Raw genomic sequence first — 27,528 nt, 5'->3', positions numbered from 1 at the left:
ATAAACAAAAAAAGAGCGTCAATTTTGCAAAAATAACAATATTTTTCACATTTTTTTATATGAAATTCCCCAAAAAAAAATGTAAAAATCAAAATTTTTTAACATTTTCGGCCAATTTGTTTTATCCTACCTATGTTTGGTAAAAAAAATCGCAAAAAGCGTATTTTGATTGGTTTGCGCAAAAGTTATCGCGTTTACTAACAAAGGGAAAGATTTTTGTCATTTTTGTTGTTTTTTTTTTTAACACATAATGGCGGCGATCTGCGATTTTTTTGCGGTACTGCGACATTGCGGCGGACAGATCGGACCCTTGACTGACATTTTTGACACTTTTGGGGTTACCAGTGACATTTCTACAGTAATCAGTGCTATACATATGCACTGTTACTGTAAAAATACACTGAAGGGGTTAACTTTTTTTTAAAGGGCGGGGCTATGTGTGTCCCTAGGGGCGTGCTTTCTACTGTGATTGGCTGTGGCTTGAGCTGTAAGGACACTGATCAACGGATCTACATAGTAGATCCGTCTGATCAGTGTTTTTACAGCGAGGAGAATGACAGGTGGCTTGTTTACACAAGCTGCCTGACATTCTCCCTCTCCCCCGACGATCGCCGAGTGACCGGCGGACATCGGGTCCGCCGGTCACACGCGCGGGGGGGTCCGTGACCGCGCGGGAGCGGGAGCGCGCCTCCGCGGGCGCGCGCTCGCTCCCCAAACCCTCCCAGGCTAGTGATGTTAATTAACGTCACTCTGCCTGGCCGGGGCTGACCGCCGCAGTAAATTTACTTGCGGCGGTCGGCAAGCGGTTAAAGGGGATTACATACAGTGTCTTGCGAAAGTATTCGGCCCCCTTGAACTTTTCGACCTTTTGCCACATTTCAGGCTTCAAACATAAAGATATAAAACTGTAATTTTTTGTGAAGAATCAACAACAAGTGGGACACAATCATGAAGTGGAACGAAATTTATTGGATATTTCAAACTTTTTTAACAAATAAAAAACTGAAAAATTGGGCGTGCAAAATTATTCAGCCCCCTTAAGTTAATACTTTGTAGCGCCACCTTTTGCTGCGATTACAGCTGTAAAGCCCCATACACACATAGCGATTGTCGGCCGTAAATATTCGGCCGCCGAACGATCGGCCGATTGTCGGCTTGTTAGTATGATGCTTCCGACAACCGACAGCGACTTTTCGGCCGAACAGAATCGGGTGTACAGGCATTAAAATTTTTGTTGGCCAACACCAGAACGGCCGATTGTTCGCCAGTCAGTACAGAATTCTGCTGACAAACAGCCGATTAACAAGACTGGGCATGCTCAGAGAAGAAAAAACACACGGAAAGTTAACCATCACATGACATCACTTCTGCAGTCGGCTGCTGTTGGCCGACAAAATTAGTGTGCAGTCTTTAGCACTTTTCAGCCGACAGGTCAGCACCGGACAAAAGACGGCCGATCGTTCGCCGACATTCGGTACGTGTGTACGGGGCTTAAGTCGCTTGGGGTATGTCAAAACAGCTCGAGCTCAGTGAGGTTGGATGGAGAGCGTTTATGAACAGCAGTTTTCAGTTCTTTCCACAGATTCTCGATTGGATTCAGGTCTGGACTTTGACTTGGCCATTCTAACACCTGGATATGTTTATTTGTGAACCATTCCATTGTAGATTTTGCTTTATGTTTTGGATCATTGTCTTGTTGGAAGACAAATCTCCGTCCCAGTCTCAGGTCTTTTGCAGACTCCATCAGGTTTTCTTCCAGAATGGTCCTGTATTTGGCTCCATCCATCTTCCCATCAATTTTAACCATCTTCCCTGTCCCTGCTGAAGAAAATCAGGCCCAAACCATGATGCTGCCACCACCATGTTTGACAGTGGGGATGGTGTGTTCAGGGTGATGAGCTGTGTTACTTTTACGCCAAACATAACATTTTGCATTGTTGCCAAAAAGTTTGATTTTGGTTTCATCTGACCAGAGCACCTTCTTCCACATGTTTGGTGTGTCTCCCAGGTGGCTTGTGGCAAACTTTAAACAACACTTTTTATGGACATCTTTAAGAAATTGCTTTCTTCTTGCCACTCTTCCATAAAGGCCAGATTTGTGCAGTATACGACTGATTGTTGTCCTATGGACAGAGTCTCCCACCTCAGCTGTAGCTCTCTGCAGTTCATCCAGAGTGATCATGGGCCTCTTGGCTGCATCTCTGATCAGTCTTTTCCTTGTATGAGCTGAACGTTTAGAGGGACGGCCAGGTCTTCGTAGGTTTGCAGTGGTCTGATACTCCTTCCATTTCAATATTATTGCTTGCACAGTGCTCCTTGGGATGTTTAAAGCTTGGGAAATCGTTTTGTATCCAAATCCGGCTTTAAACTTCTCCACAACAGAATCTCGGACCTGCCTGGTGTGTTCCTTCTTCTTCATGATGCTCTCTGCGCTTTAAACGGACCTCTGAGACTATCACAGTGCAGGTGCATTTATACGGAGACTTGATTACACACAGGTGGATTCTATTTATCATCATTAGTCATTTAGGTCAACATTGGATCATTCAGAGATCCTCACTGAACTTCTGGAGAGAGTTTGCTGCACTGAAAGTAAAGGGGCTGAATAATTTTGCACGCCCAATTTTTCAGTTTTTCATTTGCTAACAAAGTTTGAAATATCCAATAAATTTCGTTCCACTTCATGATTGTGTCCCACTTGTTGTTGATTCTTCAAAAAAAATTTACAGTTTTATATCTTTATGTTTGAAGCCTGAAATGTGGCAAAAGTTCAAGGGGGGCGAATACTTTCGCAAGGCACTGTACATCTAAACGTATTAAAATGGGTGGAACTCCACTTTAAGGTGCTTAAATAGATGAAAATAAATAAAACCAATACATTATACTTAAGGTGACATTAATCAAATAAATAGTGCTGATTCGTGATGGTGGTTTAACAGTCAACAGTCCATACAATGGTAATCCTGTGTAAATTGCAGCTATTCCCAAATAGCTGAAAAAGTGCTTGTGCTTCTTTAGTCTTTATATGAGTGTTCAAAATCAATGGGGAGCCTTCCCTGTGATCCTGTGCTGTGAAATATATCCAAACTTATGGTGATTGTGCTTTCCTCCTCCTAAGTGCATCAAGGCTCGTGCAGGTGCTTATCCCCTATGGTAATACACTCACCACAGATCGTTACCCCTGCAGGGGTATGTAGCCTTTATTGCAGTAAGGATGTATCCCTGGACTTCCCAGCTTTCCTACCGACTTCCTATGTAGCCATTGCGCACATATGGAGAAAATATAGCGATACGCCCATAGTGTAATATGTTAAAATAATTTATTATTACAAAACAAATATCCACTCACAGTTAGGCAGTAAAAGATGCGATTCAGCAGACATCCGGATCCGTGCGTTCTACGGCCCTCAGTACCCTCTAGCGGAAGTGACGCAACAGAAGATTCCCGCCCTACGTGCGTTTCGTTTCGATGACGTCTTCAGGAACTATTCGCATCTGGCAGTGTGAACTGCCTGCGCGTTGAGTGTGATGTGGGAACCCGCAGTGGATTCGCAGGGTTCCCGCATCACATATATGTGTAAACCGGGACTTATATAGGATAAAAGGATAGGATATGTGAAAAAACAAACAAAAGCTCCAGTGGCGAAACGGTTAAACCATTCAAAAACTAGCAGAAAATTCAAATTTCTTTATCTTTTCCCTAAGTTCAATGCAGCACTGAGGGCAATTTTTTGCTGATGCCCCTGAGGCAGCCTAAATTGATCCTGTATGTCACTTTGCTTTTCAGATGTTGGCAGCAATGGGGGCTCAGATGGGGGCTGGCCAGAAGCAGCGGATCGCTCTTGCACGCGCTCTCGCACGGCGTCCCAAACTTCTAATTCTAGACGAGGCTTCAAGCTGTCTTGATGTTGAGACAGAACACGAGGTGAGTCGGTGCAGCCATTGTCCTGTCCTTTGATCTTCTTGGTCAGCCTTGTGTCTTCTCTGAGCATCTCCTGTGTCTCCTACAGATCCAGCAATCTCTGCAGAATATTCCAGATCTGTGTCTGCTGATCATCGCCCACAGGCTGCGCACTGTACAAAAGGCCGACCAGATCCTGGTCCTGGAAGAGGGACAGCTAGTGGAATGTGGGACTCATGAGGACCTTGTAAAGAAAGAAGGAATCTATAAAAAGCTCCTGCAGAATCATGACTAAGATGGACCTTTTATTGATGGACAGGTGGACGATAACATGCAAACTGCGTCATTTTCTTCCAAATCCAAATGTCTTTGTTTTGTGAAAGATGCAGTGAAGTAATTAAGCATTGTGCTTAAAGAATACATAGGGGGTCTATGTAAAAAAAAAAAAAAAAAAAATGGTCTTATGAATGTGCCAAACAATCACACAGCTCTAATGAAACAGGTCATATTTTGTGTAATATAATGATCAATTATTTATCATTATTAATAATAATAATATTATAATAATAATATAATAATATTATTATTATCAATTATATATAATATAATATAATATAATATAATATAATAATATTAATATAATAATATTATTATTATCAATTATAATTATAATATACAAAATCGTAAACACCATCTAGTGGTCGTAATGTGTATTTTTTTTCAGATTGAGTTTTTTTTCAGAATGAGTTATTAAACCCTATAAAAAAAAAATTAAAAAAAAAAACCTGCAAGACAAAGGCATAATGAGCTAGTATGCATCGCATACTAGCCCATTATGTTTAACTTACCTTAAAACGAAGCCCCGACACGGACCCCCGGACATCGATGCGGGCGCTGCCATGATCCCTCGTCGTCTCTTCCGGGTTCGGCGGCTCCGGCGCGCTGATTGGCCGGAAGAGACGGCTCCAGCGTGCTGATTGGCCGGAGCCGCGATGACGTCACTCCCGCGCATGCGCGCGGGAGTGATTTTTCCGGCAAGCTCCCGGCAAGTTAATTGAAGGTCCCCCCGGACCTTCAGAGCGCATGCGCCGCTCGCGCGAGCGGCTGCATGCACTGTAAATATCTCCTAAACCGGTTTAGGAGATATTATTTGTACCTACAGGTAAGCCTTATTATAGGCTTACCTGTAGGTAAAAGTGTCAAAAAGCGGGATACAACCGCTTTAAAAACATACTGTATTTTTGCCACTAGGTGGCACTTACAAACATGGGAGATCATTTATATTAAACAAAATATGGCATGTTCCTGTGTGAATGTTTGTTACGGTCATACAGCAAAGTTTTTACATAGTGTTACAGTTAGCAACTAAATCAAGTTTGTAAATGTCCACAATACAAGAGTATTTAAATTGGTGATGTGTGACAAAAAAAGCAGAAACCTTTGCCAAGTGTTTACTTTTTTGGAAAAAGACCGTTTAGCTGTGCAAAACCTGCTGATGGTATTCTGGGAACATCTAATCCTGAACATTGCCATTCTCCAGGCATTGCATCTATGCATGCACAGTATTGGCCTCATGATATTTATACTAACTTATTTATGCCTCTGACCTTCCCTCATTGCCGTTTCTATGAACCATTGGTTAAAGGTTGCACCATGCTAAATGATTGGCAGGAGGTGTCAGTCTGCCTGGATGTGCTATAAAAGTATCCTTCAGCTGAAAAGAATTCTATAAAGGTGTGAAATGTAGGTGCATAAAAGTGTAGTAAGTGCAAAGTCCAATACTTTCATAATATACGACTTCAGCTCCAGAAGGTTTTACCCCCTTAATGACCAGGCCATTTTTTGCGATTCGGCACTGCTTTACGAAAAATTGCGCGGTCGTGCGACGCTGTACCCAAATACAATTTATGTCCTTTTTTTCCCCCACAAATAGAGCTTTCTTTTGGTGGTATTTGATCACCTCTGCGATTTTTAGATTTTGCTCTATAAACAAAAAAAGAGCGACAATTTTGAAAAAAAAAATGACATATTTTTCACACTGCTATAAAACATTCCCAATAAAAAAAATTTAAAAAATCAAATTTCTTTATCAGTTTAGGCCAATTTGTTTTCTGCTACATATTTTTGGTAAAAAAAAATCCCCAAAAGTGTATTTTAATTGGTTTACGCAAAAGTTATAGCGTTTACAAAATACGGGATCGATTTTTGGAATTTTTTTTGTTTTTATTAGTAATGGTGGCAATCAGCAATTTTTAGCGGGACTGCGACATCGCGGCGGACAGATCGGACTCCTAACTGACATTTTTGACACTTTTGGGGGGACCAGTGACATTAATACAGTAATCAGTGCTAAATAATATGCACTGTCACTGTATAAATGACACTGGCAGGGAAGGGGTTAATACTGGGGGTGATCAAAGGGGTTAATGTGTACCTAATATGCTTACTGACTGACTGACTGACTGTGTGTGTGTGGGTGGGGGGGGGGGGGGGTTGACAGGCACAGAGAGATCGGGGTTGTAGCTTAGCTGAAACTGCTGATCTGTAACTGCCTGTCTGACAGAAGATCTGCCTGCTTTGTTTACATAAGCAGGTGGGTCTTCTGTCAGTTTATCTGACGATCACGGGAGGAAGGCTGCTACGGTGGTGCGCGCTCGCTGCCAAAACCTCATGCACCAAGTCACGTAGTACTATGTGATTTTGCACAGCTGAGCCGCCCTGCCGCAGTAATATTACGGTTGGCCGTCGGCAAGAGGTTTTCTTTTTATTTCAGAATTATACTTATCTAAGTGGATGCAGCTTCAGTCCAATGCTGCATCTGTCCCCTGGCTTCTCTAACACTGAGAATTGAGCGATCAAATACCACTGATTTTTTTTTTTTTTTTTTTTTAAGCCCGTGGTGTGTGAAACACACTCAAAAGACTTACACCCGGTGCATAAAAAAGTGCACACACGCAAACGTGAACACACAAAAAAGTGCACAAGGCGTACACACATGGCCCTCCTCCGAAGAGGAAGGGCCCTGACCCTGATCCCCCGGGGCGCGAAGCTCCTGACAGGGACTGAGGTACTCACTTAGGTCCACCCAGCCGAAGCCGGGCAGACCCCATTCTTCAGGGGGACTGCCGAAACAGCCCACCCCGAGTACTAGGTAGGGCTCCCCCGAAGGGAGACCCCATGGGAGAGGGCGAACTAAGCCAAAAGGCCATATCCACCCCCTCCCAAGACTTACAGGGCAGGCCCGAGGACCTACGCCATCCAAGTCGTGCAGTGACACAACAACCAAAAAAGGGACATACGTGGACACACAAACAAAGAAAAAACAGAGTGGGGAAAAGGGAAGTGGAGAAGTGCTGGGTAGTGCCTAAGTGCTAGACCTCGGCAGGCCCCCCGGCCAGGAATAAAAAATTCCTCTGGTGTTGGCCAAAAGGCCCACCCCAAGAGGCAGGTGCAGAAAAAGTGTGATGGTGCAGTGACCAAGGTGCCACAAAAACTCAGGTGAGCTGCCCCTCACCAGTGAAATTGAGGCACCCCTGGGCTGCCACCCCAGGGGCACGTACACCACGGGCTTTTTCGGTCTCAGCCCCCGGCCAGACCCAGTGTAGCCCTATCCCATCAGGAGGCATCAGAATTTTAGACAGCTTAGGGAGAACCTGCCTTCAACTGGGGACAAGCCTTTTGCAAGGCCAGATTCAACCCAGGAGGAAAGGTTCCCCCACCACCATCCGCCATTCCTTACCAATCACATCCAGGAGCAGTACTAACCGGAAAACTGGCGAAACCGGCTTTCCCGCTCCCTTCAAACTGACAGGGGCGGACCCATTCAAATCAGAAGGCAACGGACCCATCCGGCTTTCTCTGACAGTGCCTACTTCCCGGTCCCCCAGTGACGTCTGGAGCGCCCCGGTTCATTTCAGCCCCTGCCGATACCACTGATCACTCAGCTGCTGACTGTCATTTACCACTGTCTGCTCTACCGCCCCATACTTACTGGAGCACTGGGCTGTGGAGGGGGCGGGAGCAGGCGGCCTCAGCCTCTCAGAGGCTCACTGAGAGGCGGAGCCGGGTGCCAGTCCAGGCGTGTGGGTGGGTCCGACTATATGGTCGCAATCCTTCCCAAGCCTGAACCTGCTTCAGCCCGCCGTCTGCTGAAAACGGGTCACATGAGTGCAAAACGAACTGCACTCCTCTGATCCACAGGATAAGTACAGCCAAACAAGCTTAGACTGTACTTCTCCTTTAAGTGCCGATTTACACTATGCAAATTCTATGCAAATTCGATCCGAAAAGCATAGATTCGCTTGTCATGTTAAAAAGCATTATTTCCAATGAAGGCTGTTTACATATATGTGGTGCGTATTTGATCCGGTTCAAAAAAGTGTCCTGAGCAATCCAGTGTTCACATCACTGCAAATTAGTTTTTTTGCCTAAATTTTATAGAAAATAAAATTGCAGATTTGACCACTCCCCTCACAAATTCACACTAAATTCATACATGGCAAGCAGAAATCGCAATGCGAATTTGCACTGTGTACCGCCTTACAGGAATTGGGCCCACAATACATTGCGCTCATTTTCATACACTTCAGTATTTATCTTGTGGATTATTTTCAGCTGCGATCCCAGGTACATCAGTGGGGGGAATCTTTTTGAGTCTTGTTCCTGATGCCATTGGCCTTTTGTGGTACTGGAGGATTGTAACTGTTGATGGGGGGGCTCTATAACGTAACGTTTTTAGCTGTTTTTGCACATATGTGTGGGAAGGAGATTTGTTAGCTGAGGATGTCTTTTTAGAAACTGGTAGTTTTGTGCACTTTTGATAAATAATAAAATTATTATCCTTTTTAATATAAATACTGATTAGTAGTGCCTTTTTATTTGCATAGGGGTGTTGTTTTTTTATTTTAATTTTACATTTATTGTTTTTTCCCTTCTTTGTACTGCACACTCAGTGTTACTGGTCTCTTTTGTTTTTTGGTCACATTATAATAGACTGGCACCTTAACCACTTCTGGACCAGGCTATTTTTTGCAATTCGGCACAGCGTTATATTAACTGAAAATTGTGCAGTTGTGCACTGTAGTAAAAAAAAATTGAATTGATGTCCTTTTTTTACCACAAATAGAGCTTTCTTTTGGTGGTATTTGATCACCTCTGTGGTTTTTATTTTTTGCGCTATAAACAAAAAAAGCGCGGCAATTCTGAAAAAAAAATATATATATATTTTTTACTTTCTGCTATATAACATTTCCAATAAAAAAAATATTTAAAAACCAAATTTAGGCCAATTTGTATTCTGCCACATATTTTTGGTAAAAAAAAATCGCAATAAGCGTATATTAATTGGATTGCGCAAAAGTTATTGCGTCTACAAACTAGGGAATAGATTTATGGCATTTTTATTTATTTTTTTATACTAGTAATGGTGGCGATCTGCGATTGTTAGCGGGACTGCGACATTGTGGCGGACAGATCGGACACTGAACGGACACTTTTGACACTTTTTGGGGACCAGTGACACATATAAAGTGATCAGTGCTAAAAATATGAACTGTTAATGTAATAATGACACCAGCAGGGAAGGGGTTAACACCAGGGGCGATCAAAGACTTAAGCGTGTCCTTAGGGGGAAGGACTCAATAGTAGAACACAGAGATTCATGTTCATAAATAGCAGGAACGACGGGGGGCGTGGCCGGATGCCGAGCGAGCTGGACGTCTTGACAGTGAGCTCCATCTCGCCAGCTTTTACATCAAGTGCCACCCACCGCTTGTTTCCCCTATACTGCATCCCAAACTGCACAGGACACTCTCTGGGGCCCGCTGCACCGTTCGGGGAGGATAGTGGCTGTTTCTTGGCCGGCAATCCGAAGATCCGGATTCGGGGCCTACGCATCCTCCGAAGCCGCGGGCTTTCCTGGCAGACGCCGCGGCCCGGTGCTCGATACGGCGGAAGCTGTCCGGGCTCCTGGGGACCTCCAACGGGCGTTCCAGGAACACTGACCACCTGCCCGGGCCCCCTGCGACTGCCAGCCTCCTCTATGGCAGTGGAATCCGGCTCAAAAAGCGGCGCCCGAAATCGCGGCCTAGTCGCCCTGGAGGCCCCCAGTCTCTCCTGCAGCGGTGTTCCGGACGCCACCTGGCTCAGGGTAAGCACCATACCACACAAGGTACTACCCTCTTGCCCTAGTAGCAGTATATGGACTTTCTGCTCTCTGCTCCCAATATTCCTATACATACTGCTTACTGTGGTGGCACACATCCAGCTGCACGTCCTGTACATTGCTACATTCTGCCTATCTGCAGTAGCAGGCTTCAACAAGCTGTGTATATCACATATTCCTGCCACTGATGTAACTTCATCCCACCGCTCCAGTCCTGTTCTCACGCAGTAACGTGGTCCGCAGCAGATCCAGATGATTGATGGTGGGGAGCATATCCTGGACAAGGCGGAGTGAGGACATGTGCTGAGCAAGCTCAGGCCATCTCCCTTGTAATTACGTGCTTTAATACCGTTCCAGAGCAACAGGAATGAGCACTGGCCACCGGCGGAGGTCACAAAAGCCCTTACGTACTTCTCCACGCTCAGACATTTACTCTTTCTTCCCCGGGATCTGTTTGGCTTCAGCCCGCGCTCAGACCTCCAGCCAGCATACTGTTCCTGCGGCCGCGGCCTCGATGTTGAGCGCACCGTCCTCCCCTGCCGCTTCGGTTCGGTCGGAACCATGGACTCTTCCGGGTACCCCTCGTCTTGTTCCCGCATCACCCGCGCCTCTTCAGACACCTTTGGGAGCCAGGATGGAGGCCGACCTTCGGTCTTTGATTCAAGCCTTGCCCACGAAACATGACATGGAGGCCATGGTGCTCCGTGTGGAAGAGGCGCACAACAGAGACTTCCAGGCGGTACGATCGGATATTCAACAACTGTCGGATCGGGTCATGGTCGGAGAGACGTCTATTGCTTCTCTTGAGGTACGTGTGGCTCAGCTGGAGCAGGGACTGACATCACAGGCGCGGCATGTCACCTCGATGCAACTTAAAGTGGAGGAAATGGAGGATCGCAGCCGGAGGAATAACCTGAGGCTAAGGGGCTTGTCTGAAGTCACTGAGCAAGAATCTCTACAGCCTACTATACTAGCCCTGTGCCATCGTCTTGTGCCATCCATACCGCAAGCTGATCTTGAATTTGACAGGGTGCACCGTGCCCTGGGCCCACAATCTACAGATGTTGACAGACCTCATGATGTCATTTGCCGACTGCACAGGTATTCCCACAAAGAGATGATTATGAGGCAAGCTTGGGAGACTGGTGACATTGACTTTGACGGTGCCAGGGTCCGAATCCTCCCGGACCTCTCTCGAGCTACACTGCAGCGGAGGGCTCTGCTGCGCCCACTCTTGGAAAAAATCAGACAGACGGGCTGCACGTATAGATGGGGGTTTACTATCTCCCTTACGTGCGCAAAGGTCCATCTTCGTTCACACTCCACCATCCCGATGACCTCCCGGCTCTCTTCGGATTCCTGGACATTGCTCAGATCCCTGTCCCGAATTGGCTGCAACATCTACCGAGCCCACCTCACAGATCGTCTGGCGGTACTAACCGCGGCGGAGGCTTCCCGCCACGAACACCGCGCAGTCGGCGCAGGCTGGATCCTGCTACTCCGCGAGAGGTGAGAGAAGACTGATCCTGCCAGTGTACAGCTTATTTGCCATCACCGTGATGCCTTGCCTAGTCCCCCCCTTTTTACTCCTAGCTTGCTCCACTACAGTTACCCGAGGGGAGCTGTCCCTGACTCCCAGACCGCCTAGCCGTGGACCTCCCTGGTCCCGGGTCCCTGCCACCTCTGTGCTGCCCCTTTCCCCGCAACACAGTCCTGTACTCGCCCCTGGTCTCCTTGTTTTCCAGACTGGCCGGCGGCCTCAACCCAGCTGGGATGATGACGTTGACAGATCCGGGCATACCCGGTCATATTGCTTTCTTCCCCCTGGGGAGTTATGAGAGGCTGGTTGTACCTGGCTGCCCCGAGATCTGCCTTGACTCCTACACCCATACCCTGGTGAGACCCGAAGAAGGTATCCTCCTCTTTGTACACTCAGGTCGAGGGATTTGTGTACTCTAACGAAGGAGGCATGGTTCCGGTTTGACTACAGTACATTCTCTGGGGAAGTCTCGGGACCTTTGCTGCAAGATCTGAGTGGATCGGTGGGGGAGGGGGGGTGGGGACTGCGGGATGGGGGCCACTGTCCTCGTTTCAGTGAGGTCTGGAGTGCTGTTGTGCCTTACTAAAGTGACCACTCCGTGCCTCCAGTCGGGGTTCTGGGCTCCCTCGGGTTCAAGTTGTTTTTGGTACTGTGTGTCAAGCTGGTTCTAATTTGTTTTTTGTTGGTTTGTTTGGCATGTCTGTTGATGAGGAGTTGCCTCCGCAGTGTGGCCATCGGGTGATTTCCCCGCTGGTGCCCTGTGGACCGCCTCTGCTGTTAGTTATACCCTGGCTCACGTTTATTACTTGCATAACGGTATTAATCTATCTAATGTGTTCATGTGAAGGGAGCTCTTGCCGCTGAGCCCAGCTCCTTTGTCGTATCTGGTTTTACCCCCCACTTAGGCCTACACCCCAGAGGGTTCCCCCTCATAGACGGGTGACTTTTCTGTCTCTTGTTTTTCACTTATTATTCCCCTTGTTGTGTCATTTCTCCTCCCCCTCCCCTCTTGACGGTAGCGAATTCCGCTCAGCATTTTCTCACCCCCTGCCTACCGTTTTTCTCCTTCCCCTCCAACCCTCCTCTTCCCTCCTCCTCTTCCCTCTCTCCGTTCTTCCCCTCCTGCCCTACTTACGTCTCCCTTCCGTTATGGATCCCGTGCGGGTGACCACCTAGAAAACGAGGGGACTCAATATTCCTGAAAAGAGACACATGCTCCTGGGTGATCTGCGCCGTTTACGCACAGGACGTCGCCTTCATCCAGGAGACACACTTCCGAACCGATGGGTTACCATTTCTCCAAAACAGGTTCTTCCCCAACGCCTATCACGCTCTCAATGTTGCCGCTAAGTCTAAAGGTGTCTCCATCCTGCTCTCGAACACCATCCCGTGGTCCTTACTAGATAAATGTGCAGACCCACATGGTTGGTATCTGTTCCTTAAAGGGTGCATTGGGGGACAGCTGGTTACGTTGGCCAACCTTTACGTACCCAATGGACACCAAGATACATTCCTGAAGAAAACTCTGGTGTCCCTGGCGGATTTTATGGAAGGTCGTTTGCTGCTGGGGGGGGGGGGACTGAAACCTCCCTTTGGATCCGTCTTCGGTGTGTCAGGGGCCAAATTCTTAAGTTGTTCAAAGAATTTCAGTTGATAGATGTCTGGCGCATACTGCATGGGGGAGAGAGGGACTACACGTATTTCTCCCATCCGCATAATGTGTATTCTCGTATTGACCTTTTCATGGTCCCTCACCGTCTTCTTTCCTCCGTAGTGGATGTAGAGATTGGCTCCATCACATGGTCTGATCATGCCCCGGTTACGTTGATGGTTAGGTTGGGGGAGCAGCCCGTGAATCGGACTGGCAGTGGTGCCTGAATGAGAGCCTGCTCCAGAACCCCGGGGTGTTGGCAGATGTATCCCAACAACTCCAAGTATATTTTCAACTGAACGATACTCCGGATAGTGACCCGGGGGTGGTATGGGAGGCCCATAAGGCCGTCATTAGGGGTGTCCTGATTTCCCATGGTACGCGACTCAAACGGGAGAGGGAGCGTCAGCTGGCCAAGCTCCTTGCGGACATTGCTCGCTTGGAAGATCCACACAAGAGGCGCGCAGATGTCTCGGTGGGAGCTGAATTGGCTAAGCTGCGGAGTCAAGTCGAGGACCTGTTGAGGTACAGAGCGAAGGCAGCTATCCAGCGCTGCAGACGAACCCACTATGAGTCGGGAGACAAATGTGGGCGAGTGCTGGCCAAAGCTTTGAGAGATCAACAGGCCTCCTCTTATGTTCCGTTTATTAACCACTCTACTACCGCTCACAGTAATACTACTGCGGCAGAGTGGCTCGTTCCCGTCCAGCCACGTAGTATTAACGTGACTGGACTCCTCCCCTTCTGGGCGGCGCTTGCGCGCCGCCGGAGGCTCGCTCCCGCTGTTTTCATTCACAGCGGGAGTCGGGCCAGGGGAGGAGCAGCGGCGATCGCCGCTGCTCTTACCCGATCGTCGGGGATCGAGTCTGGAGATCCGCCCGCTGTGTGTAAACACAGCGGGCGGATCTCCATAGTGACAGGGAGTGACAGATCGGACTGTTCAGCATAGCTGGACATCCGATCTGTCCATGAATCACACAGTCACCTCCCCCCCTACACGTCAGTAAGCACCAGGCATACATTAACCCCTCCCTCTCCAATAAAATTAACCCCTTCCCTGCCAGTGTCATTTTTACAGTAACAGTGCATATATATAGCACTGATTACTGCAGTAATGTCACTGGTACCCCCAAAAGTGTCAAAAATGTCAGTCAGGGGTCCGGTCTGTCCGCCGCAATGTCGCAGTCCCGCAAAAAAAAATCACAGATCGCCGCCATTACGCGTTAAAAAAAAAACACCAAAAATGACAGAAATCTTTCCCTTTGTTAGTAAACGCAATAACTTTTGCGCAAACCAATCAAAATACGCTTATTGCGATTTTTTTTACCAAACATATGTAGCATAAAACAAATTGGCCAAAAACTTTTAAAAAAATTGGTTTTTACATCTTTTTTGGGGGGAATTTCATATAAAAAAATGTGAAAAATATTGTTATTTTTTCAAAATAAACGCATTTTTTGTTTATAGCGCAAAAAGTAAAAATCGCACAGGTGATCAAATACCACCAAAAGAAAGCTCTGTTTGTGGGAAAAAAAGGACGTAAATTTCGTTTGGGTACGGCGTCGCACGACCGCGCAATTGTCAGTTGAAGTCGCACAGCGCCGAATCGCAAAAAGTGGCCTGGACGGAAGACAGCAAAATCCTCCGGTTGTAAAGTGGTTAAGGACCCTGACGGCGGTAAGGTACATCTCCCCAGGGCAATTTCTCGGAGGTTTGGAGATTTCTACTCCGACCTCTACCATCTCCCCACGGGCTTGTCCAATGATGCGGCTATTGCCTCCTATCTGGATTCGGTCCCCCTTCCACGGTTTCCCTCGCCGGGGAGGGATGCCCTGGAGGAAGAGTTCACTCGGGATGAGCTGTCTATGGCCATTAAACTGGCGAAAAGAGGTGAAGCCCCAGGCCCTGATGGCTTTACAGTTCTGTATTATCAACAGCTACAGCCTCTCCTCCTTCCTCACATGCTGAAAATGTTTAATGCAATAGGACAATCTACCGCCTTCCACGCAGATTCTCTCCTAGCCCACATATCGGTAATACCTAAGGAGGGGAAGGATCCCTCTTCCTGTGGGAGTTACCGGCCAATTTCATTATTGAACACGGATCTGAAACTCTTTACTAAAATGATCGCGTCCAGGCTCCAACCCCTCCTGCCGGAACTGATCCACCTCGACTAAGTGGGCTTCATCTTGTCCAGGGAGGCCAGGGACAACACCACTAAGGCCCTGAACCTCATACACTTGACTAAAGTCTCGCGCAGTCTGACCGTCTTTTTAAGCACAGACGCTGAAAAGACCTTCGATGGAGTGAGCTGGAGATACATGTTTGAGGTTCTTGGACGTTTCGGGGTTGGTCCCCGCATGCTCCGTTGGATCTCGAGTATCTACTCCTGCCCCCGTGCGAGGGTCAAGGTGAATGGAGTTTTCTCTGAACCTTTCCAGATTTTTAACGGGACCCGACAGGGCTGTCCCTTGTCCCCGCTTCTTTTTGTCATCTCCTTGGAACCCTTCCTGACCAAGGTTCGCCTCAATTCAGATATTTCTGGGGTCTCAGTAGGCGACACATCCTATAAGATCTCGGCTTATGCCGACGATCTTCTTTTCTCCCTGACCAACCCCTTGATCTCACTGCCTAATCTCCTCCGGGAGTTTGACCTCTATGGGGCGTTTTCCCATCTTAAAAAATAAACAAATCGGAGGCCATGGGAGTGGCCCTGCTTGAGCGGATCCGAGAATCTCTTTGCCACAGCTTTCCCTTTAAATGGGCTGATCCTGCACTCAAATACTTGGGTACTTTTGCTTCCACCAAACCCTGGAGACGTTTATCACCTGAACTTTCCCCCTCTTTTAACTTCCACCCGCGCTCTGATGACGAAATGGTCGACTGGACTGCACTCCTGGTTTGGTTGCTGCAACATCCTCAAGATGTCCATCTTGCCGAAATACCTTTACCTTTTCCAGACATTGCCGGTGTCTATCCCAGCCGTCTTTTTTAAGCAGGTGGAATCCGCCTTCACCAAATTTATCTGGGCAGGTAGACGACGCAGACTGGCTAGGCGCATACTCTTGCTACCCAAATCCTATGGAGGCCTGGCAGTCCCGGACGTCAAGAGGTACTACCAAGCGGCACACCTGAACAGACTCGTAGACTGGTGCAGACACGCTAAATTGAAGATGTGAACGGCGTTGGAGATGTCCGTCTCCCAGGTCCATCTTCCGGGTGCACCGTGGTGCTTGAGCTCAGTGCCCGATCGGGTTCTGCGGCACCCCCTTATTGGCCCAACCCTCCGGATCTGCTCCCAGATCCTGGCCTCTGGGGCTACTCGGAATATGCAATCGCCCATGTTTCCGGTTCTGGGCAACATGGCCTTCCCGACGGGTTGTGATGGAGGGAGGTTTCGGATGCTCTTGACACTGGGGCGTTTCCTAGTGCAACACTTTGGGATTGATGCGCTTTGGCCTTCCCTAATGCAGTTGACAGCTGAGAGTGGCCTGTTTGCCCTCTCCAGGTGGCAGGCGCTTCATTTGCTGCACTTTCTACGAGGGCTGGGGTCACGCTCACTCTTCGAGAGACCACAGATTCTTATTTCGGGGGACACCCCCCTACCTCATGCCCTATCCCAGCTCTATTCCATACTTTCGGAGCCCTCCGGGGACTTTGTCCTCCCGGGTCTCTTGAAGTGGGAGGGGGAACTACAGAGGACCTTCACGGCGACCCAGCGCACAAATATTATTCGGTTTTCTTTGCGCTCCTCGATCTGCACGTGCCTCCAGGAGACCAATTACAAATTGATGACGCATTGGTATTACAATCCGGCTCGGTTAGCTGGCTTCTTTCCCGAGTCATCAGACAGATGCTGGCGTTGCCTGGGAGACCGAGGTACCATGCTCCATATATTTTGGAGCTGTCCCCGGCTAAAGAGTTTCTGGTCTGACGTACGGAAAATATCCCAAAATGTGACTGATATTGTCCTCCAGGACGACCCTGCCTTCTTCTTGCTGCACTGTACGACCATCCCCCCGCAACGCTATAAGAAATCGGTCCTGCGCCACCTCCTCAACGCAGCTAAGGGGTGCATTGGCTTGTGTTGGAAATCCACGACCCCTCCTTCGATACCGCTTTGGCTGTCCAGAGTTAAACAAATTAATGATTTTGAGTACCTGGTGATGACCTCGCAGGGCAGGAGGGAACAATACTCGGCGACTTGGGGATGTTGGAATATGTTCATCCTTTCGGATGAAGGCAGGGCACTACAGAATGCCGCCTGAACCTTGAACACTGCGAACTTGAAAGACCGCACGGGATCCACCCGGTACCCCTCATGCTCCCCTCCCTTTTTTCTGTCCCTCTTACCCACTTAACTGCTGTCTTATTTCCTGCCACTTTACCTCCCCCCGTCCCCACCATTCCTTTCCTCCCCCTATGTCCCCCCTCTCTCTCCTTCACATACATTATATAACTTCATTCTACCCATGTGTGACTTTTACCCATCATTTTGTTTTCCCGGTGAGAAAAGATTTTTCTGTGTATTTACCTCAAGCACTGCATACTGAGGCATATATACCTCGATGCCCATTTTTATGTGGATGTTCTGACCCACAACTTTGTGCCTGTGCTGATGTGCATGGTGACTGCACTGTGTTGGTCTACACGCTTAAGTGACTACGTAAGTCCTCCTGTTTCTGTTTCTCCTTTTGAAATGCTGATCGTCTAAGTTTTCTTTTTTGCTCGATAATGCTTTTCTCACTGACCTGCAGTCAGTTATGTTTCTGTCATACTGCACTTATTAATGTTCCCATGTGTGACTCTTGTTTTTTGTTGCTTTTGAATATTTCAATAAAGAATTTGAAAAAAATAAATAAAATAAATAGCAGGAACACAAGATCACCATGTTCATCTCTGACAGAACGGCGGTCTGCCTTGTTTACATAGGCAGACTGCCATTCTGTCTCTATGGGGAGCGATCACAAGTGGCCGGCGGACCCGCTGATTGGCACCCCCACTGGTTCTTGCATGAATTTATGTACAGGTACATTGTTTCACACAATACAGCCGACCTGCCACAGTATATGCGCAGTGGCTGGTTGGCAAGTCGTTAAAGAGGTTGTAAACCGCGGATGTTGTGGAAAAAAAAAAACCTGCAAGGCAAAGGCATAATGTGCTAGTATGCATTTAATACTAGCACATTATGAAATACTGACCTTGGAATAAAGCCTTCCAGTGCTGTGCTGTCACCACTTAGAGGGCTGACAAGTTCCCCCTGTTTTTCTTCCAGGTTTAGGCGCTCCGGCCATGTGATTGGCCAGAGCCGCGATGACGTCAATCCTGCAGGAGCCCTCCTTTCTGGCATGAAGCTCTGAAGTTTGGGCAAGGTATGCTGGCTGCATGCAGGATGAATATCTCTTAAATGGGTTACATTTAGAAGATATTCATTTTACCTACAGGTAAGCCTTGTTATAGGCTTACCAGTAAGTAAAAATGACCAAGCAGGGTTTACTACCTATTTAATGCACTAAAAATTGGACTAGATTTAAACATTAGAACTAAAGGGTAGGCGCTGTATTTCAAAACACATCCAAAAATTGGACCTGGTCTTTTTTTTAATGAAGCACTTCATAATGCATTTGTTTTGCAGTGCAGGTGAAACTTCCACTACTATAACAGCTCATTGGGTTGCCATTTAAAAGTGACACTGCGACGCACCACAGTTCATGCATTAAAGTAATAAAAAACATATGAGCTTTACTACTACCACAAGATAAAGGTGTGAACCCAAACTTAGTGACTGTATGGATTTTAAGCTGCCTATATCCCTCCAGCTAGAAATGATTTTAGGACTAGGAATGCTAAACCAGCGCACAGATTCTGTGGGGTCTATTGATAAAAAAAATTCAGCCAAACAATTTTAGGACCAGCGCACAGACTGGAGTCCATAGACGCTGCCTGCATCCTTTTTTCTCTAAGGCCAAAGAACTAACACTCTATCTGGGTTGCAGAAGGAGAATAAACTGTCAATTAACTACACTTTAGTTTTCTCTTGTGTAACCCTGACAGGCAATTTGTTATATCACAGTTTTTATGAGTGTTTGTTACCAGCACTGAGCTCAGCCAGAAAATGGGATGGCCTCAGAACCTAAAACCCAGTCTGGCACTCCAGTTGTGACAAGGAGAGAGTACAAGCAAGTAATAAAAAAAAACATACTAATCTCTGAGAGATAACATTGCACTGATGGCGAACCTTGGCATCCCAGATATTTTGGAACTACATTTCCCATGATGCTCAATTACACTTTAGAGTGCATGAGCATCATGGGAAATGTAGTTCCAAAACATCTGGGGTGCCAAGGTTCGACATTACTGCACTATAATAACAATTCCAGTAATGTGGTGCTACTACAATGGCACGCTGGTGACTGGTTCTCTTTAAGAATTTTTTTTTTCTCCAGTTGAATCCATGGGATATCACGCTGTATGATTATACTGACTGAAACATATACTTCCCATATACTGCTTTTTGGGAAACATTGAAAACAGTCTAATAAATTGTATATTTTATTTTTCTGCTATTATTGAGATTTGGAAATTGCATAATGCAATGATCCCTTTTTTTAAAATAGTTTGTGTAAGTAGAAACTGTAAATATTGTATTATAAAAATAAAAATATTTCCTCAAAATGTTACATTGTTGTTTTTTTTTATTTTTAGAGACGTGCTATTATAATTGTATATACAGTGCCTTGAAAAAGTACTCATACCCCCTGACATTTTCCACATTTTGTCATGTTACAGCCAAAAACATAAATGTATTTTATGTGATAGACCGACACAAAGTGGCACATACAGCTGCAGGAAAAAGTATGTGAACCCTTTGGAATGATATGGATTTCTGCACAAATTGGTCATAAAATGTGATCTGATCATCATCTAAGTCACAACAATAGACAATCACATTCTGCTTAACCACTTTACGCCCGCCCACCGTCAAATGACGGTGGGACAGTGCGACCATTGTTCTGGGCCGCCGTCATATGACGGCGGCCCATTCAGGCAGGGCAGGCGCGCGATCGTGTGCGCACCTCCCTGCACTGTCGGTGGCGGCGTGTCCCCGGGACACAGCGCGTCACCGGCAGGGGGGAAACAGCCAATGGGCATGGCTGTTTCCCACGTGATCGGCTGTGTTCCAATCACACAGCCGATCACAATAGCAAAGCCCGGAAGAAGACCGCGCATGCGCGATCGGGAGCGCACAGCGCTGTCATGTCGGTGGCTCTGTGTTCCCTAGGACTGACAGTGACTGTTTACTATGTGATCGGCTGTGAATCCATTCACAGCCGATCACAAAATGTAAATACAGAGCAGTAACTCACTGTTACTAGCTCTTCTCCCCTCACACAGTTTCCAGTTTGAGGAGAGCAGAGCCAGAAACAGTGAGTTACTGCTCTGTGTACCTGTAAAAGTAAAATCACAGCAATAAAGGTCCCCACACAGTCCTCAGCCCCCCCCCCCCCAATTGCACCTGTCACCCAACAGTCACCTCATCAGTGCCCAGAAATTGCCACCCATAAGGCTACGTTCACATGTGAGCATAGCGATCACGGGCAGAATCACCGCGATTCTGCCCGCGATCCGGAAATCATTGCAAATCGCTGGGCACCTATGCGTTGCCCGGGATTTGCAATAGCACCCCAAACGCTGTGCGATGTTGCCACGGTTTCCGCCTGCCAAATCGCGGTAACATCGCGCAAACATCGCATGACGCCCAAAAAAGGTACAAGAGCTTCCTTGGGGCGTCATGCGTTGTTTGCGCGATTCAGCAGGCGGAAATCATGGCAACTTCGCACAGCGTTTGGGGTGCTATTGCAAATCACGGGCAACGCACAGGCGCCCCACGATTTGCAATGATTTCCAGATGGCGGGCAGAATCGCGATTATTCTGCCCACGATCGCTACACTCACATGTGAAAGTAGTCTAAAGTGCCCCTGTCACCAGAGACTGCCATCAGTACCGTCGTGCACCATCGCCCATCACATGTCACCCATCGGTGACCATCGCCCATCATCTGTTACCCCATCAATCACCGTCACCTGTCACCCCATCACTCATCATCATCTGTCACCCCATCAATCATCGTCACTTGTCACCCCATCAGTGATCGTCACTTGTCACCCCATCAATCATCGTCACTTGTCACCCCATTAGTGATCGTCATCTGTTACCCCATCAATCATCGTCACCTGTCACCCCATCAGTGATTGTCATCTGTCACCCCATCAATCATCGTCACCTGTCATCCCATCAGTCATCATCACCTGTCACCACATCAATCATCGTCACCTGTCACCCCATCAGTCCTCGTCACCTGTCAACCCATCAGTCATCGTCATCTGTCAACCCATCAGTCAACGTCATCTGTCACCCCATCAGTGACCGTCACCTGTCACCCCATCAGTCATCATCACCTGTCACCCCATCAGTGACCGTCACCTGTCACCCCATCAGTCATCGTCACCTGTCACCCCATCAGTGACCGTCACCTGCCACCTATGTCACCTGCCACCCATCAGTGATCATCCGCAGTCAACCATCACCCGTCGCACAGCCCATCACAGCCAGCATGTCAAAAAGGATGTACAGCAGCGAGGAGGCCCTTCAGGTCCTCTCCATGACTGATGAGAGCACCGGGGAGCTCTCATCAGTATCCAAATCCGATTTGGCTAATAGTAGCGGATAGGAGATGGACTCGGACTATTCCTGTACACTTTCCTTCATAGAATGTATTTTGGGGTGCAATTTTTGCTATATACATGCAACCACTTACCGACCGCCTAATGACTATATACGTCGGCCATTAAAAGCTAAATACTGGGGTTATGGCAGCAGATAGCTGCCATAACCCCGGTATTTTTTTAAACGGCGGGCGGTCGGCTTTCAGATAAGGGTGGTCCCAGTGGCGGATTCACTGCGGAATTACCCTTACGGTGCAGGGGAAGAGGTGTCCCCCCCCCTCCCGCCGCGTCCCAGACGTTTTCCCAGCTTACCGGACCCGCCGGCAGCGGGGAAAACTATCCGATCCCGGTGTTCCGTGAGAATTACCTACCCCGTGAGAAAAACCTACCCTCGTCACTTCCAGTGCACGGCAGTGTGTTTAATGCGGTGGTTACATGAAAATAGCTGTGCTTCAATATGAGTCATCTCCACTCCTATCCCTGTCACTTACCTGATCTCGGCTAGTAAATATAAAAGCGGCGGCGGGTGTATGAAAATATAAATCACGGAGCCGAGAGCCGATTTTATATTTACTAGCCGAGATCAGGGAAGTGTCAGGGACAGGAGCGGAGATGACTCATATTGCAGCACAGCTGTTTTAATGTAACCGCCGCCTGGGTAGGTTTTTTCACGGACACCGTGATCGTTTCATACTAGTGCGCATGCGCACTAGTCAGCTCTTCAGCTGTTCCATTACGTATCCTGGGCTGTGAGCATGCACACTGCTGCGCTGCTCAGCTGTTCCTGGCCGGAAGTGACGAGGGTAGGTTTTTCTCACGGGGTAGGTAATTCTCACGGAACACCGGATCCTAAGAGACAGGAAGTCGAGTGAGGGCAAGATGGCCCTCACTCGACTCTATGGTCTTGGAGGACCGGAGCTACGTCAAAAGTCGTTGCCTAGCAACCGGTTTAAAGGGCCGCTTTTTTTTTTTTTTTTTTTTTTTCAACAATTTTTTTTTTCTTTTTTAGTGTAGCTGTGAGGTGTGAGGTCTTTTTGACCCTAGATCTCACAATAAAGAGGACCTGTCATTCCTATTTCTATTACAAGGGATGTTTACATTCCTTGTAATAGGAATAAAAATGATCAAAACATTTTTTTTAAAACTGTGTAAAAATAAAAAAAATAATAAATAAAATAAATAGGAAAAAATAAAAATTAAAGCGCCTTATCCCCGTTAGCTCGCGCGCAAAAGCGAACGCATATGCTAGTCCCGCCAACATATGTAAACAGTGTTCAAACCATACACTTGAGGTATCGCCGCGATCGTTAGAACGAGAGAAATAATTTGAGCCCTAGACCTCCTCTGTAACTCTAAGCTGGTAACCTGTACAATTTTTTAAAATGTTGCCTATGGGGATTTTTAAGTTCCCAAGTTTGGCGCCATTCTGTGAGCGTGCGCAATTTTGAAGCATGACATGTTGGGTATCTAATTACTCGGCGTATCATTATCTTTCACATTATGGAAAAATATTGGGCTAAATTTACTGTTTTCTTATTTTTTCATTCAAAAAAGTTAATTTTTTCAAAAAAATTGCATTTGGAAGACTGCTGCGCAAATATGGTGTGATAAAAAATATTGCACCGATCTCTATTTTATTCTCTAGGGTCTCTGCTAAAAAAAAATATATAATGTTTGGGGATTCTAAGTAGTTTTCTAGCAAAAAAAATGATTTTAGCTTGTAAACACCCAGTGTCAAAAATAGGCCTTAAAGTGGATAAATGGACAACTTTGTGTAAAGTGCTACTTGGATGTTAGGCCTCTGTATGTGGCTATGCTGTGTAAAAGTGTTACACATGTGGTATTGCCATACTCAGGAGGAATAGCAGAATGTATTTTGGGGTGCAATTTTTGCTATGTACATGCTATGTGTATGAAATATTTCATAAATGGACAACTTTGTGTAAAAAAAAAATGCATTTTCATTTTCTTTCCACAGTTTCCAAAAACTTGTGGAAAAAAATGACACATTCAAAAGACTCATTATGCCTCAAAAATTATACGTAGGGCTGTTTGCTTTCCAAAATGGGGTCATTTTATGGGGGTTTCCATTGTCCTGGTGCTCCAGGGCCTTCAAAAGTGCGATAGGTTGTCAGGAAATTATATGTGTAATTTGTGCTCCTGGAATGCCGGACGGTGCTACTTGGATGTTGGGCCTCTGTATGTGGCCAGGCTGTGAAAAAGTCTCACACATGTGGTATTGACATAATCAGGAGGAGTAGCAGAATGTATTTTGGGGTGCAATTTTTGCTATCTACATGCTATGTGTTGGAAATATTTCATAAATGGACAACTTTGTGTAAAAAAAAAATGCATTTTCATTTTCTTTCCACAGTTTCCAAAAACTTGTGGAAAAAAATGACACGTTCAAAAGACTCATTATGCCTCAAAAATTATACGTTGGGGTGTTTGCTTTCCAAAATGGGGTCATTTTATGGGGGTTTCCATTGTCCTGGTGCTCCAGGGCCTTCAAAAGTGCGATAGGTTGTCAGGAAATTATATGTGTAATTTATGCTCCTAGAATGCCGGACGGTGCTACTTAGATGCTAGGCCTCTGTATGTGGCTAGGCTGTGAAAAAGTCTCATACATGTGGTATCGCCATACTCAGGAGGAGTAGTAGAATGTGTTTTGGGGTGTAGTTGCAAGTATACATATGCTGTGTGAGAGAAATAACCTGGTAATACGTCAATTTGTAAAAGAAAAAAAAATCTTCATTTTGCAAAGAATTGTGGGAAAAAATTACAACTTCAAAAAACTCACCATGCCCCTTATTAAATACCTTGGAATGTCTACTTTCCAAAAAGGGGTCATTTGGGGGGTATTTGTACTTTCCTGACTTTTTAGTGTCTCAAGAAATGAGATAGGCATTCAGTACATCAGGTGTGATCAAGTGTGATCAATTTTCAATGAATAGCACCATAGCTTGTGGACTCTATAACTTTCACAAAGACCAAATAATATATACTTATTTGGGTTATTTTTACCAAAGATAAGTAGCAGTATAAATTTTGGCCAAAATTTGTGAAGAAAAATTACTAATTTGCAAAATTTTATGACAGAAACAAAGAAAAATGCGTTTTTTCACAATATTTTCAGTCTTTTTTTATTTATAACACAAAAAATAAAAAACCCAGTAGTGATTAAATACCATCAAAAGAAAGCTCTATTTGTGTGAAGAAAAGGACACAAATTTTTTATGGGTACAGTGTTGCATGACTGAGTAATTGTCATTCAAAGTGTGAGAGCGCTGAAAGCTGAAAATCGGTCTGGGCAGGAAGGGGGTGAAAGTGCACTGTAGGCAAGTGCTTAAGTTTCTAATCTTATGGCAGTATTGCGGCTCTTTATGCAGCTGTGGGGATCGTCCCATAAGGAACAATGTACCTGTGTCCAGATCCCTAAATAATCTACACAGCTACAAATGCTGCGTTTATTCACTCATGTGTATTATCAAAGGAGAAGCGACCCAAAATAGTAAAAAAAATCTGAATTGGATGTTTAACCTTGCTGCAGCTATGTGTATATTCGCACACTGCCGGCCGGTAGAGCGTGTTTGCACTTTAGTAAAGACGACCGTTGGCTTTCAATGTGTCACCTATATGCTACCACATAGGGGGCTATTGGTCTCCTATGTGATAGCAATAAAAGTTGTGTAGAAAAATAAAATAAAATTAAGAATACAAATATACAATAACAGGAAAAAACTGTTTGAACATTTAAAAGGACACATAAAAAATCTTTCAAACCCCCCCTCCACGCATACAAAACCGCATGCGGTGTGTTATATATCACCACGCACACCAGAGTGAGATCAATTCAATATTTCTCGCACCAGAGCTCCTGCATAACACTAAACTGATGACCTGTCGGGGCTTTTAAAGCATTGCCTATGAAAATATACTGATTTTTGTTTTTTTTTTACTTTTCACGGGCGCACACACGTTTTATACACACCACACATGTTATAATCTGATTGTACAATCTCTTTGAAATTTACAGCGAAAACATAAAATATAGTGTAAGGGCCTGCCTGATTGGATACAAATGAATTTGATAGATTAGGCAGATGCTCAGATTACATAGTTTTGGTAAATATAAAGTTAATTGTACAAAGATTGTATGATCAGATTGTAACGTGTATGGTGACTCTGAGATTTCCTTGGATTCTTCTGAAAGGTTTTTTGTAATCCTGCAGTTATGTTGGCAGTGCTGCAATATAAAGTACCCACCAGTAAATGAGGCCATATACAGCAAAATAAATATTTTCTATCTGTCACCCTCTTTTGGGGGGTGTGAGAAATGTCCCTCCCCAGACAGGATATGGAGCGAGACTTGTAGGTAAATAAGAGAAAGAGAACCCTCTCTATGTGGAAGAATGGGTTTGATAGGCAGGGCCTCTGTGATCAGAGGGGATTCCCTTCCTAGGAAATGAACTAAAAATGTAATCAAAGTAATTGGGAGCCGATAAACTCCTGCAACCAGCATATAACATTACCATAAGTATATAGATACACACCAGTATATAACATTACCATAAGTATATAGATACACACCAGCATATAACATTACCATAAGTATATAGATACACACCAGCATATAACATTACCAATATATATAGATACACACCAGCATATAACATTACCATAGGAAAATATAGATAAACACCAGCATATAACATTACCATAAGTGTATAGATACACACCAGCATATAACATTCTCACATGCAGAAACCATGGTGTGGCACAGGAATTGAGAGTCCGCCCATCTACTTTGCCCTTAGACCAGGGGTGGGGAACCTATGGCCTGGGGGCCGTATGCGGCCCTCAAAGTCATTTGGTCCGGCTTCCCGTGCAGCTGAGTCTGTGTCTCTCAGCTGATCTGTCAGAACGGAGCCGATGCTTCCTGTATAGTTCCGGCTCTGTTCTGACAGTCTGAGTGAGTCACAGGCGGAGTGATATCAAATGCACTCCGCCTGTGACCAATACAGGAAACATTGCCTCTCCCTCCAGCGCGGCGCTGCTGCTAACCAGCATTTCCCGCCAGCAGCACACAAAGCAGTACCAGCCAGAGCCAGCAGTACCAGCCAGAAACAGCAGTACCAGCCACAACCAGTAGTACCAGCCAGAACCAGCAGTACTCACAGCAGTACCAGACAGAGCCAGCAGTACCAGCCAGAACCAGCAGTACCAACCAGAGCCAGCAGTACTCACAGCAGTACCAGCCAGAACCAGCAGTACTCACTGCAGTACCAGCCAGGACCAGCAGTACCAACCAGAGCCAGCAGTACTCACAGCAGTACCAGCCAGAACCAGCAGTACCCACAGCAGTACCAGCCAGAGCCAGCAGTACCAGCCAGAGCCAGCAATACTCACAGCAGTACCAGCCAGAGTCAGCAGTACCAGCCAGAGCCAGCAATACCAGCCAGAACCAGCAGTACCCACAGTGGTACCAGCCAGAGCCAGCAGTACTCACAACAGTACCAGCCAGAACCAGCAGTACCAGCCAGAGC

At 46.3% G+C, this 27,528-nt stretch overlaps 2 protein-coding genes and 1 pseudogene across 4 annotated transcripts in view; 2 read left to right on the top strand and 1 right to left on the bottom strand.

Annotated features, from left to right (window-relative positions):
• Positions 1-4,213, top strand: part of LOC309560903 (antigen peptide transporter 2-like) — a 77,778-nt pseudogene extending 73,565 nt beyond the window's left edge. The window contains exons 10-11 of the transcript XR_014226200.1: positions 3,788-3,925; positions 4,011-4,213. The product of XR_014226200.1 is annotated as an antigen peptide transporter 2-like (transcript). The remainder of the gene's footprint in view (positions 1-3,787; positions 3,926-4,010) is intronic.
• TAP1 (transporter 1, ATP binding cassette subfamily B member) overlaps positions 1-27,528 on the bottom strand; it is an 895,619-nt gene that overhangs the window by 157,985 nt on the left and 710,106 nt on the right. The gene's annotated exons all lie outside the window — the stretch shown is intronic.
• LOC309560894 (class I histocompatibility antigen, F10 alpha chain-like) overlaps positions 1-27,528 on the top strand; it is a 392,531-nt gene that overhangs the window by 228,423 nt on the left and 136,580 nt on the right. The gene's annotated exons all lie outside the window — the stretch shown is intronic.

Source organism: Pelophylax lessonae (genome assembly GCF_965119305.1).
Source record: "Pelophylax lessonae genome assembly, chromosome: 7".
Classification (NCBI taxonomy): Eukaryota; Metazoa; Chordata; class Amphibia; order Anura; family Ranidae; genus Pelophylax; species Pelophylax lessonae.
This window is presented reverse-complemented; position numbering and strand designations above follow the sequence as displayed.